The following is a 15,491-nucleotide window of genomic DNA, read 5'->3' as shown; positions in this document are numbered from 1 at the left end:
ATCAACATATATGTTAAATATTCCGGCTTCATACACGCTTCTTAATAAAGAGAAATTCAACAAAATATCTCATTAAATAGGTCACAGAGTTTAGGAAGGTTTGGCCATCTTTATCCACATGCTCTCTGAATCTGTAGGCTTACATGTTATTATTCATCAACAACAAAACAAAACGACTGGTTAGACAGATCATGGGACGATCTGACCAAAACGCGTTATGTAGTTAGTAGTGACATATCTGTCCCCAATTTGAAAACATTATGTTAATAACTAATGCAGGTGCTTGACTTGTTTTGATTATGATATTAGCGCAGCGTAAACCTTTGAGTTAAGATAATTTTCATATTCTATTTCAATAACTGATATGGAAGAGTGGTACTTCCTTGTCAGTATCATTCAAAATAACAAACAATTTAACGCATACACATTTTAGCTATCTGATTCTTCAGCTAATAAACACAACTCAGCAACTCATAAACCGGATGTTATATCAGTATTCACACATTGGAAAGAAACTAACACTATTTTGTGCCGCCTCAGGAAAATAAAGTGGAGAAGAAATCGCCTTCACGAACAAATGGCTAACTTCAGCTTCCAAGGTGCAAACTGCACAAGCGAGATGAACCAAACACACACATCAACATGGCTAACTGGAGTACTTATTTTTCTTTCAACCTTGAACATTTTTCTTTCCATCACTGCTTCACTGGGCAATGCTTTGATCCTCGTTGCTCTTCGTAAAGAGACTTCCCTGCATCCGCCAACAAAACTTCTGTTTCGATGTCTCGCAGTCACTGATCTTTTGGCTGGCCTTATTTCACAACCACTTTTTGTTTCCGCCATAATAACGCGATTAGAGCGAATAACTAACATGAACTACCGATACCTGGACGAGGCATTTATTGTTACAGGGTTCACTTTGTGTGGGATATCAGTCTTGACTTCAACAGCAATAAGCGTGGATAGACTTCTTGCTTTGTTGCTGCGTTTAAGATACAGACATGTTGTAACCTTGAGACGAACCCGCGCAGTAATAGCCTGTCTCTCTGTCACCGGTGTTTCAAGTGGATTGACATATCTTTGGAAAAAAAGTATTTCCCGGATTGCAGTCGACATCTTTGGGGTAATATCTCTCATAACTTCAATTTTCTGTTACGCGAAGATTTATTTGACATTACGGCAACAGCAGTCTCGAGTCCGCCAGGAACAAGTTAGCCAAGGAGAGCCAAGCGACGGAGGAGCTCCATTGAATATAGCTCGATACAAAAAGACAGTTTCTAGTATAGCGTGGCTACAGATGTTGTTAGTAGCTTGCTATATTCCGTATTTTATCGTGTCTATATTCAGACTAAGTATCATGTCGAATGGAGGATTAATTGAGGCGGTTTATTTGGCTACGGTAACTCAAATATACTTGAACTCGTCTCTTAACCCGATTCTCTATTGCTGGAAGATCAGAGAAGTGAGAAAAGCAGCAAAAGACACGATTTGTCAGGTCCACTGCTATTGCATGTAGCCAGTGATGGTTTCCATATTACTGGCTGGAAACAGAGAAACCACTCCTCTTGTTTGAGCTTTGCACAACATTGTACCACGACAAAAAGGTTTTCAAAACTTAATTTAAAAACTATATTATTTTAATTTTTTTTTCCTAGGGCCGCTTTTGTTCCAACTCAGGATGACAAAAAGAATTAAAGATACATAAATAAGCGGGACGAAAAAGCTTTAAATTTCCCCGAGGAAAACACTATTATCAAACGATAACTTTGTGTTGATGCAAGCAGAACGCACATGTCAATAAGGGGAGTAATTAAAACTTGTTTATATGCAAATAAGAACAGATTATGTCAGAAAAACTGATTGATATTCATTAACTGAAGCGGCTGTTATCTCCTTCGTTGTCATTGCTTCTTTTTCGTGTTTTGGTTGTTTGTTTGCTTTTTATTTTGGTCAAGTGTGATGATATGTTTAGTCATTGATGCAAGCTGGCCGTCCACCGTTGTTGCTTTCATTGTTGGCGAGAAATCTTGGGCTTGACTGCTGGTGAAAGTGTCGTGGTGAAAGGCCTAAAGGTGAATACGAGGAAGGCAATGAACATGAAATGAAATAAACAGACCTGTTTAATACTCAAAGAAAACAACAAATAAACAAAAATAATCATAATAATAATCATAATCATAATAATAACAACAACAATAAATTTAAAAGAGGCAAAAATAACAAAAAGCAGGTGTCGATTCGTTAACTTCTCCATTGATGTGTTAATGTATTTCGGTGGGTATTTCAAACTTCTGGAATAAGAAAATCCTTTGTTGAGAAAGCTGGATTAAATAAGTTAGAAGAAACAATTAATGTCCGATTTTACGAACCGGAAGATTTGACAGAACAACTCTGCTACAAAATTCTGCCAGAAAACCACGTCTAGGTGATTGGAGGCCTCCTCTTAAAATATTAAATTTATTTTGCATGGTTTTTTTTAAATTTTATCTTATTATTAAATGAATAGGCTACCAACAAACTGACATCCTTTTTTACGTTGTGTTTGATTCTAGAATCTCAGAAGCCTCATATACATGTGTTTCTTACTAACTGAGACAACATCAACGATAAATGGTGACAAGGTTTAGTCAATTTAGTCATCTTCCTTCACATCCTCTAACTTATTTTCACTTACTATTCGTAAAAACAAAATGGAAAATTGTAGGGAGATGTGATCAGAATAGGCTATATATTTTCATCGCGATTTGATAGAATTTTGCTATCATGTTAAGTTTTAAGCGATCCAGGTGCTTTTTACTGTATTGATTATGGTTTCGGCCTAATTGCGAGACAACAGACTTCCTGTTCTGTATTTTTGCATAGATCGGTGCTAAATTAACCGAGGCTTCAACAATTTTTCTCACCACTCTTTCATGCTAATTAATGGCGGCGATTGAAGGCATTATATTCAGTGGAGGACAATTATATTGCTTATGTAGAAATTAACCGCAGAAAAAAGAAAAAAAATGGCTATTCTGTTCAATACAATATATCTTTGTTTGTCACAGTGTATTCGCCCCCCTGGGAACATTTCCAAAATGATTTGGAATTCTGGTCTCTGATTGGGCACAAAATTGGACACATTGCGGTTTTGGTGTCCAATCGCTGAACATCACCTGACTGCGCCACTTTTACACCTTATTGTTCAATGGGTATTCCATTGATGGAGAAAGAACTAAAAATATTGTCACATTAGACTTTCTTAGTTTGGGTTGTTTATTTTCCCTTCACTGGAAAAGTTGAAAATTTACATGGACATGTCAATTTTAATTTACAGTATGTAAGTCTTGATTTACATTCTTTGTAAATTACAATTTACATGTTAGGGTTTTGTAAAATAAAATTACAGGAAATTTACAGCTTTTAGTACAGCATGTAAATGTTCTGTAAATAGTGATTTACATTGTCTTTGTCGACAATGATCATTTGAAGAACATGTAAAAACCTGTAAAATATTTTACGCACTTTTACAGTATCTGCCTTTGTAAAAAACATGTAAATTGCTTTGCTAAACCATGTGAGGAACGTGTAAATAATTCAAGCGAATGCTGTAAAAAGTCTGGAAATGTTATGTTTATAACCCTGTAAAAACCATGTAAATGAAAAAAGGGGCGCTGTAAGAAACATGTAAAAAGCATGTAAATGAAAAAAGGGGGCCTGTAAGAAACATGTAAAAAGCATGTAAATGAAAAAAGGGGGCCTGTAAGAAACATGTAAAAACAATGTAAATGAAAGAAAGGGAGCCTGTAAGAAACATGTAGAAACCATGTAAATGGAAAACCTAGAAGTTGCACGGGTGCGACACCGCACTAATTAACCTGTCTTCTTGTGAACTTTCCGCGCATCCACAACGACAAAATAAAACTAGAATTGTTACTGCACATGCAGGCGTTCCAAGCTTACGGCTCTAGAAAAGAGAAAAAATAATTCTCGGACACGTACGTATTTATTCATGAAGGACCATGAAAGCGTCACGTGTTGTGTGAGTTCAAGACGGAAAGAGCCCTGGGACCGAGTTTGAACTGACGCGTAGTTAGGTTAGGCAGGGAACCATAAGGGACACCCAACGACCGTTTCCTCTCGAATGCTTTTCAACGCTGTTTTAGGCTATCTGGTGTACTTTCAAAGCTCTGTAGGTTAATTTTAGGTTGCGCAAAAAAAAAATTTATCTGTTCGGTTATTCTAGAGGAGCTTGAGTATTCTCGAACTTATTAGGGCTTTTTTGTCCATTTCCCGAAAACGTTAGGTCTTATCGCCTTTCCGAAAATGATAGCTGACTTTTTTTCGGTACCCAAAATGACATTTTTAACAATCCGAAAACAACAAACATTAAACTTCTCATATCGCGAAAGTTCGAGGTCACAGTTGTGCCCCTGAACCGCTGAGAATGAACGAAATATCATCGATTTAGAGCGTTAAATATTCCGAAACATGAACATTCTACAAGTAAGATTAATACAACTAAGTCTGCCCTTGCATGTTCACTGTTTCTGTGTTTTTGTTTTGTTTTTGTTTTGTTTTGTTTTGGTGATTTCTACCGTTTTGTGCTTTCATTGCCATCACTGTTATCCCAGTCACTTTATAAGAGCATACCAGCTTTGTGAGTGCCCGATCTCCAACAAGCAGGAATCAGCGGTCTTCATGTTAGTTACCAGGTTCTCTCGGTTCTCCCGCCATGTTTGACAGTTCGTTGGAACTTGCATCGAACTCGAGCTCTGTTTTAGCGGGCCAAAATCCACTCTACCTTCGCTTCGTCACCGTGCACGGTTTCAAGGCAAAGTTTACCGTTACCCAGAGGTTGAAGATAGCGATTACAGGCAACAAAAACAACAGGTAAGCAAGTTTTGCATAAATTGAACGAGCAGAGTAAAGTAACGTCAAGATACGTATACATTTCGTTTTGCCTTTGGTTGTGAATGTGTCATTATCAAGGAGAAGTTACATTGCTTGTGGAATCGACTTTGGTGATGTTTACCTGCCGTACATAAAGAGCTTTATTATCTGTTATTATCTGTTCTCGATAACTGAGCATGAGCATGCGACATTTGTTATTGGCTTATATGCACCTCATGATTCTTTCTGATGCGTGCTCTTGTAAGGTTATGTTGCCCTCTGATGTGAATGCTAGTAAGCTAAAATGTAATGTGCCATCTTCAGCAGAGAAATTTGTCTTATTCTAGAGTAAGTATTCTGAAGTTACTCAAGTGTCTACAGTTGTACCTACATGCAAGTTACAATATGCTGTTATACACAACTGTACATGGACATTGCACCCACTGGTGCTGATACTGTAGTAAGTTAAATGTTGTGGTATTTTCTTTCACAAAAAAAAAAAAAACACTATGATACTTTATAAAGAGGTATACATGTACCTCAAACTGTCGTGAAAACTACACAGGACTTGAAAAAAAGGAAGAGTCACTTGCCCAGGCAGGAAAATCTACTTGTCTTGGACGACACAGTATAGTCAATCAATTATTTCATAACAATCAATACAAATTAGTCAATGATATCAGAAATCAATAAAAGGATTTGTCATGAGTCATCGATTGTGATCAAATTTTCAATAAGCATTATCAATTTTGCTGATACTAGCTTATCTTTTAAGCAACATTTAATAAGAAAGAAATGAACAAAAGATTTAAAGTGAAATATGAAATCATGAATACAATTGCATAAAAACATTACATTGTATCTCGTAAACAGAATATTTTGCTGGCATACATGTATCAGGGACTATATTTTGGGGTTTTTTGGTAGTGCCTTTGAAATCTACATAAAAAAGTTACAATCAAACATTGTGTTGAGGGACACAATGATTTTTCTACAGTTTAGGTGAACTAACAAAGAGAGACCAGCTTTCAATTGATTCTCTAATGACTGATAAATTTGGTAAAATCAAACTGATAACTTGAAACTTTTCTAGAATGTGAGTATGAATTTCTTTCAATTGATCGATAGCACTGATAACACTTACATTAATTTCAATTTATTGACTTATATCAATTTATGGATCGATTTCAATTGATTGCCTTACCCTGGGATGACCAGACAGCACTTTAGAGCCCTGTCACAGCTGTACATTTTACTTGTACGAAATTGGGCTCTTACCAAATACATGTAGGTTTCATGTGTCATGCATCTGTTCATGCATCTGTAGCAGGGCAGGAAAGAAAATTGTAAGTCACTGGCCCAGTGGGCCAGTCAATTTCAGTTTTCACTTGCCCTACTTAAATATTAGTTGCCAGTGTGGTGGCCAGTAAGGAAATCAGAGGACAAATGCGAATGAAGTACACTCGGATTCCAAACTAATTCCTGCTTTCAACCTAATAATTAACTTATCTCTAGGTCTTAAGTTTTGAAATGGAATGACTGGAAATTATCATTTATCAAGCTGGCATTTTTAGTCAGACTCACAAGACTACTGATGCTACATTGTAATTTCACTTGCCCACTGGGCCACTGAACTTCTATTTTCGCTTGCCTAAGAGCAAAATTTACTTGGCTGAGGAAATCAGACCTGGGTTTTTTCTTGCCTTGAGTAAATCACAGATAACATCAAAATGTGGTAAAAACAAAAAATAGTCTCATAAGCCATTACCAGAGTGTGTCACAGAATTTGTGAATTTTTCAGGCATGTGTTACTGATGTTTTTACCACATTTTGATGTCTTCTGTGATCTATTACTGAACAGATGCAAAACAACATAGAATCTGTCTGCTTCGTAATACATAACAAAGAAACAAAAACAAACTTTTATGACATCATCTGTACCTTTGTCCACCAATAGAGCATAAGTGCACGTAAGAAACAATCAAATTGTGCCTGCAAATAACTCAACTTATTATTTAAACATTGTTTGATAGGAGTTTGATTTATTGTGCATGAATATTACAATGTAGGAGATAGTGAACATTGAATAGTTACTGCCACAGATTTTGAGTTTAGTTCTTCTACATCCTCTGACATTCAGTGCCTTCCAATCAGAGATGCAAATTTTTTGTCACACAGTAGCTACAGATGTAGATGTAAGATCTGTTTGATTGATGAATATTCAGGGCTCAAAATAATGGCCGGTCAACGGGTAATGTCTGGCCAGAATGGTGACTTGACCGGCCAAAAACTTCACTCGCCGGTCATGTTGACCAGTCATGTCATGTTGAGACGGTCACGTTTTTCATTCTTGAATAAACAATCAAATCCCTAACTGTAAATCTGAGAGTTTTTATCTCTTTTTTATTGTGACCTCTAACGAAAACATACACCAGTGCATACATGTATCTGTTCGAACGGCTAAAGACCATTCGCTTGCTGTTTGTCATGCATTCAAGATCGATAGGAATGCCATTCGAGTGACTGGAGTTAAATCTGTTCAGAAAAATATTAAGCCAATCTTTAAACGGACTAGCAGTGACTGGAACAAACAAACTATTTGTGGGTTTAATTTGGCTCACATTATGTGTACTTGATTTTTTCGTAAATATCTTGACCAGTCAGAAATGAGATGTGACCAAGCTAAAATTACTTTGGCTGGTCAACATGACCGGCTACAGTCCGATTTCAAATGTCACAGTATAAATTGGAATGATAAGAAACAAAATAATAACTCCAGTGTAAAATTTGCTGATTGATATCATACATAGAATTTGCTGATTCATACTCAGACATAACTTATCTTATTTAATGAAATGTTTTATGTTACTTGTAGGATGAAGTAAAATTGAGAGTGGTCAATACATGCCTACTCCTTGGCATTGATGCTTGATCAGGAAAAAATCAGCCACTGAGAAGTCTACAGTACCTACCCGGTATGACTCTATAAGGGGTCCAAGGTCCATTTCTTGAAGGCCCTGGAAACTTTTCGGGCCCACAAAGCCATCTTTAATTGAGCTGTGTCTAAAAACTAAGAGCTGTATATGCCTGAAACTTCTCATGTGAAGGAAACCTCTGTTCATATTGAGAATAAGCGAATAAAACAGCTCAGTAAGCATAAGATTTCAGATTTTGGTATGGCTTTCTGGGTGCGAAAACTTTTTGGGACCTTCGAGAAATGGGCCCCTGGTGCATTATGGTCTAACATGGTGACCTTCAACACTTTCTGGCATAAATTCAACCACTTTAAACATTATTTTTAATGCTTTGAAGTATCACCTACACTGTACCTGTGTTAGTGAATTAGCATTAAATTTGAATATCTTAGATTGCTAGGTTGATACTTATTGTTCAATACAGCAGCTATAAGATTTCATCATAAAAAGCAAAGGCTATGTTTACATACATGTAGTACCAGAACAATAATTTATTAACTTATGATGTGTTATGGGAACTATGGTACTAGATAGGCCTTTCAATTTCAACAGGTCCCTATGAATTTTTTTTTTTTTACAGTACAGTTTTTTTTTTATCACAAAAAGAAAAAGTAAAATTTTGAATATTGTTTACAGTGAATGTTTTGTCAGGGGTCCAAAATGTTTGTCCTGTTTGGATTCCGTACAGTTTTGGAAAAAGAAGGAAACTTTGTAAACATAGCCTAAAAGATGTCAGAAGCCTTGTTTTATGTTATGCAATGTATATGTATATGTATATGTATATGTGTATACATGAATGTTTTTATGATGAATTTAAAATGTCAATCTCTATCTTGTGGTAAATGTTTTTTCTCCCTATTTTCTGTTATTTCAAAAGAACAATTCACTCTATGAAAAAAGTTGATCAATATTTCACACTTACATTGCAGTAATTTTCATAATAAGGTAAAGGTGAAGTCTGCATATGAGCCACGTGGCCCAACAGACTGGAGCTTATCCCGCTTTCTGTAGCAGGAAGCGATTAGGACTATTTCTACTCCCCCTGGATGAGATGCCAGTTCATTGCAGGGTTACCCCACCATTAAATTCGCTGGTACCTACTTATACACCTGGGTGGAGAGGCACTGAGAGTAAAGTGTGTTGCCCAACAACACAATAGAATGTACCCGCCTAGGGCTTGAACCCGGACCGCTCGATCAGGAGTTGAGCGCACTACATGTAACTACGAGGCCATCGTGTGTCCCACATTTTTCATAATAATTATTAAGGCTAATTTAATCCTACATTAATTACTTAGTAAGAAAAAAACAGTTTATTCATTCATTTTATGACAAAGGTATTATCATTATGTTACATTTGACTTTGTGAATTTAGTATATATTTAAGACAGGTATCCATTTGCAAACAATTTTAATTTAGTAATACGCCTAAATTGCAAAATTTTCACTAGTTGTAGCTGACAACAGTATAGTTCTTAATCATTTGATTATTTATGAATTAAATAGAGTTGAATATGACATGATTTTGCACAATCTTGAAAAGGTCTTGAATTTTAGTAGTCTTGAAAAGTGCTTGAATTCGGTTAAAGGAGCTCAGTCATGGTATTTTAAAATATTTTGGCCATGCACAAAATTACATTTAAGTCGTCTTGTTATGGATAGAAAGAAAAGAAAACATGTTTTATTTGTTGCAATGTGTACATTGTAAACCTTATTCATGGCATATAAAAACTATTTGAATTTTATTGAGTTTGTTCTGATTGCAATAAATTTCTGATTCTGTATAAATTTGCATGTTTTCTACTATTATAATTAAGGTCAACAGATTTGATTACAATAAAACAGTACATTCCATGCATTTTTCTTCAAGTTATTATTTACAAGTTATTTATCGTACAGGGTTTCTCCCTCCCTTTTTCGATTTACATGTTATTTACAGGCTCCCTTTTTACATTTCCAGGTTATTTCCAGGCTCCCTTTTTTGATTTACATGTTATTTACAGGCTCCCTTTTTCAATTTACAGGTTATTTGCAGGCTCCCTTTTTCAATTTACAGGTTATTTACAGGCTCCCTTTTTCAATTTACAGGTTATTTACAGGCTCCCTTTTTTGATTTACATGTTATTTACAGGCTCCTCTTTTCAATTTCCATGTTATTTGCAGGTTCCCTTTTTCGATTTCCATGTTATTTACAGGCTCTCTTTTTCCATTTACATGCTATTTACAGGCTCCCTTTTTCGATTTGCAAGTTATTTACAGGCTCCCTTTTTCGATTTACATGTTATTTACAGGCTCCCTTTTTCAATTTACATGTTATTTACAGGCTCTCTTTTTCCATTTACATGCTATTTACAGGCTCCCTTTTTCGATTTACATGTTATTTACAGGCTCCCTTTTTCCATTTACATGTTATTTACAGGCTCCCTTTTACTAGTTACATGTTATTTACAGACTCCCTTTTTCGATTTACACGTTATTTACAGGCTCCCTTTTTCGATTTACATGTTATTTACAGGCTCCCTTTTTTGATTTACACGTTATTTACAGGCTCCTGTTTTCATTTTCAATGTTATTTTCATGTTGTTTACAGCCTCCCCTTTTTATTTACATGTTATTTACAGTATTATGGCAGCCTCCCTGTATTAAATTTACATGTTATTTACGGGTTTCCAGGTTGAATCACAAGAAATTTGCAGGCTATTTACAGTATTTGCAGGAACAGTTTACATGTTATTGACATGATCTTAGCCCTTTGCGTTGAAACATTTACAGTGTTTTCTTCATCATTTACATGTTTCACTTGAAATATTTACATGTTTTTTACATGAAACCTCCAAAACATGTAAAAGGGGAAAAATCATGTAAATTAATCTTTACAGTCTCTTTTTGATTATTTACATGTTAATTACATGTTATTTACATACTCTGTAAATTGTCAACTTTTCCAGTGCTTACAGCTGACCACGTGATTTTCACTAGAGAATTGTGCTTTTATCAGTCATATAAATGCGACTATTTGAAAATTTGAAAGCGAGATTTTTCAAGAGTACCATCTCCTGATCTGAAATGGGGAAACAACCCCCCCACCACTACTACAATTACAAAATTTAGAATACCTGCTGGCCCGAAAAAAACAACTGCTCACTTTAGTTGTATCCGTTTGAAGTTAACGCCACTGCACTTCCTCGAACCTCTAGCTACGGCGTCAGAGAGACTGTGCCTAGGGGGGTAAAAGAGCTCTGCGACCGGGAAACCACTAGTGTACCAGGAACGTTCACATGTCAACAACCCTGCAAAGAGTCCAAAGTCCATGCTCGTGGGCCAAAGAGATTAACCCCCATTCACAAACACTTAAACTGCAAATCATCTCGTGCCGTGGATGCCCCCATATTGCCCGCATATCGCGCCTATATTTAAGTTTAAGTTGCAGGATTGAAATAGCTTTGAAACTCTTGCTAGACCATGAACTTGAGCCATGTCTGAGCCCGATTTTAAACGACACGTTGAAATGGTTTACTGATGTACAATCCAATATATTCATCCGTTTTAGAACTGTTTCTAACCTTGCCTGCATTTTATTCAATTCAATTGAATGTCTTACTCTATTAGCGCGGTCAATTCTTTTTCAAGCTAGTTGACAGTAAAAACCAATTCCACCTGAACTTGCCAGCTCAGTGCAAATTAAGGGCCAATGAAATTACTCACTAAGTTACTTCGTTAATTACGATTCCAGCAAAAATGGCAAACAACATTGAGATATTTTTTGAAAGAAATTTTCGCCATGGTTTTGGTTTCACCAATGGCATGCTTCAATAATGGTATAGTTTTGTAAAATTTGCTGTTCTAGGAGCATTTGTGGTAAGAGCGAACTCAAATTACTCATTCACAGTTAAGCGCCATTTTATTAAAAATGCAGTATAATTACTGTGTCCGTTTAGCAGGAGACTTTAGTACAATTTAATTGATGACATCACTGAAATAATTCATAAAACCATACAAAAGTTCCGGCTTATGTAAATATTTAAGTACAAAGAACGGGTTTGCATGCTTAGATTCATTAACTTTAATGAAAAAATTAAGTTACTGGATTGACAGAAATGGCAAAAAAGAAAAACCAAAGTGATACTTTCTCTGCACGTTAATCACGGTCTCTGAACGTATAACTCGCTTTAGCCAGCGTGCCCTCTTAAGCAGGCCGCGATGGTGAATTTACACAAGCAAATTAAATAGACGAAACACATTGATATGGCCAATGGAAATAGTTGCGCCTTTATTAGCCCTAAACATTTTGCTGTTGATCACTGCATCACTTATTATTATTAGCAAGTAAGCAGATCAAATTAAGTAGTTTAAAATAACCCCGTTAAATAATACATCATACCTTTGACGCTTTATGTAGTGGAAAAATTTATTATCATAATGTACAATGAAATTTACATGCCAAATATTTGCCACTTTTGAAACAATAAGTGAAGCTCCCTCAGCTTAGAAGCCGTTTTGCACACAAATCGTTTCGCAACAGTTACACCAGGCCTCGAGATCGAAAATGGAGAACTTTTCCCTACACTACAACTACTCAAGTGAGCTGAACGAAACAAGCACATTACCAGCAGTACTAATAGGGCGGCCCCGACATCTGTTCATTCCCGTCTTGAATATTTTCCTCTCCATCACTGCATCAGTGGCCAATGCTCTAATCCTCGCTGCTCTTCATAAAGAGACTTCCCTTCATCCACCGACGAAACTCTTGTTTCGATGCCTGGCGGTCACTGATCTATGTGTCGGCCTTATTACACAACCACTCTATGCTATGGCTGTTATGCCGCACGACACAAAGATAAATCGGGCTGTTTTAAATCATTTCATCACTGGGAATTATATTTCAAGCTATATGCCGTGCGGAGTGTCGAGCTTGACATCGACCGCGATAAGCGTGGACAGACTTCTCGCACTGTTATTGGGACTGAGATACAAACAAGTTGTCACACTGTGGCGAGTTAGAGCAGTCCTGAGATCTTTTTGGTTAATTGGTGCTGCATGCGGATTGATGTACCTTTGGAGCGAAAGCACCACCTGGATCGTAGTCTTCGTTTTCCTCTTACTTTGTCTTGTAACATCAATCTTCTCTTATACGAAAATTTATCTTAAATTACGAGAACACCAAACTCAAGTACAAGACCGTGTTCACCAGGGACAGACGAGCGGGACAGGAATTACTCTGAACATTGAACACTACAAGAAGACAGTTTCCAGTATATCATGGGTTCAGTTGACATTAATTATTTGTTATTTTCCGTATGTTATCGAGTCTATATTATGGATAAACGGAATAGGTACGGATTATTCTTGGCTGTCTACAGCAACCCTTGTCTACTGAAACTCGTCTCTTAATCCGATTCTTTATTGTTGGAAAATGAGGGAAGTCAGACAAGCAGTGAAGAACACAATCAGACGGTTTTGCTGTCGGGCTAACTAAGTTGTTTTGCACATTCATACCGATCAGTTAAGGGAGCAACCACACAGGTTTGTTTCGAATTAATTCGGAAGCGAGTTGAGTTGTTTCGCGCATCATTAAACAAAATAGGCGATTAACAATTAGCTTTCTTTAAAACCTAAGTCCAAACTAATCGTCTCAATGCTTTTTATCAGTTCTATTGCCTTTTGTTGATTCAGTGGAGTTTTAACCGATCTTTCTAGTGAGCATCATTAGGAAACAAAAATACATTTACAGTAACTGATGCGACGGTTATAAACCAGCAACTGCTATCAGAGAAAGCGTTGTTTCTCTGTAAACGTTCGGTCTATCTCACTTAACACAGTACAGGCTCATTCGAATAAACAAGGCTGTTCTACAGACAGCAATAACGAAACCACGTTAACAGTGTATTTCTCCAAGATATTTGAGGGCACTAAGTATGACTTTGCCACCTGCTCATATGTTGTTAACCATGACAGCAGCTCGATGTTGAATCGTTCAAAAAGCGCATTAATGTAGGCAAAACAATGAAAATCTAAAAGAGAAAATAGACTTCGGTGTCAATATCGCAATGAACTTAGTATTACTTAACGCTAGTTAAAAAACGGAAGCATTATGTTTATTGTAAAACCCTCACTCACATGCCGGCCGCATTGTGATCAGTCAGTTTAAAGGACACCTGTTTGACGCGATGGTTCGGTTGAGTCGGTCAAATCGCGCACAGAATGGTTACAAAATATTGTAAGATGAATTGGATAAATGAATAGCCCTTATGACCATTTTAAAAAAGTCAGCTGTAATTTTTGCAGCATATACATGGAGCTAGCCGGTTATGCAAAGTAAATAAGTTAGAAGTTTAAGCATTTAAACTGTGGTTAATGAGCTCTGTAGTCCTCATCATAGCTATCATCTAAGGTTTTCACCAGTTCTGTTATCTTCCCCCTATTAGCCATTGTGTAATAACCTTAGGTCAATATCCAATGCAATCCAATAGTTCTACCATATGGGAAATCATACGACAAAGCTCCCAGTGATTTTCCACCATGCTCTCATGTGATTTCAGCGTGCTATACCCCTCCCAACTCCTTCAATCCCCAGTTAGTAAAACCCAGTTGTTTTCTGACCCTGTCCCAGTTGTGAGCTAGTATTCAATCTAGGCCGTTCTCCGCTTTTACCAGTTGTCCTCCCAAAGGGGCACCCTCTCTTTTGGTCCATCCTATCTTACTTCCAAGGAAATAGGTCCGGATCTCTCCAGGATGGTGCCATCGTACCATCTGACCTATTTTCCGCCCAGAAGGGCGCCCCTCTTCTGGTCCCCTTAGTAACATAGGTTCCCTTAGAGACGCCGCCACTCTAGGGGAGATAGGCTCTGTCTTCCCTGCCATCCATGTTTTGCCACCATAATCAGTGTTCTGTTTCTGTTTCCTGTATCTACCCAGCAAAAGGGGAGGGGGGGGGGGGGTTGCAATGTTGTTACCAGTATAAATATCCTCGCTGGTACTGTTAGATCTACCCCTCCCCCAGTGTAGGTGTGGCTTTAATAATTTATACTAAATTGCACACCAGCAGGGTCTCATTAACAGCTTTTTTCTATTTGTATTCATTTTTCATAATATCACTATTGTTATTTACACACGTTGGAGAGTCATTCTTATTTCCTAACTTTGCATGATGCCTTACAGGGCGTTTACTTAAAGCGGGGCCACCCAGACAATGAAACCCAATCAGATGGCAGAACTGAAACAATAGGACTCCTGAATATTCCAACATTTTCAAATCCAGCCAATCAAATGTCCTGTTCAAAACAATGAAATCTCAACGTGTTCATTTTGATGCTTACGTTACTATTGTTAAGCTCAAGCCGTTCAGTAGCACTTTCGCGTTAGAAAATATTGTGTTACTTTACTTTAGATTTTACTTTGACAAGCGTGAAAAACCCATTAGATTGACCGTTTTTCACTGTGAGCGTACGGCCACAAAAAATATCACTTTTACGGTTGTTGTTTAAAATCGTAGAATAACAGATTTGGCCATTTTTTTACAGGATAAATTCCGCCTTCACTGTCTCAGTAGCTGTACATTTCGGAGTTTGCGCTCCCTTTCAGTGTATTGAAATAACGTCTTCATGGAAAATTCAAACGAACTTTTTTGCCGCGTTGTACGATAAAA

The 15,491-nt window shown here is 37.0% G+C and overlaps 1 long non-coding RNA gene across 1 annotated transcript; it reads left to right on the top strand.

The window, feature by feature from the left end:
* Nucleotides 1-3,672: 3,672 nt before the first annotated feature.
* Nucleotides 3,673-7,834, top strand: LOC145502840 (uncharacterized). Its single transcript, XR_014051394.1, has 2 exons — nucleotides 3,673-4,872; nucleotides 7,748-7,834. It is a non-coding gene; the product is annotated as an uncharacterized LOC145502840 (long non-coding RNA).
* Nucleotides 7,835-15,491: the final 7,657 nt, after the last annotated feature.

The sequence above is a fragment of the Orbicella franksi genome, chromosome 11 (assembly GCF_964199315.1).
Source record: "Orbicella franksi chromosome 11, jaOrbFran1.1, whole genome shotgun sequence".
Taxonomy (NCBI): Eukaryota; Metazoa; Cnidaria; class Anthozoa; order Scleractinia; family Merulinidae; genus Orbicella; species Orbicella franksi.
The sequence above is the reverse complement of the archived record's forward strand: the minus strand, read 5'-3'. Positions and strand labels throughout refer to the sequence as shown.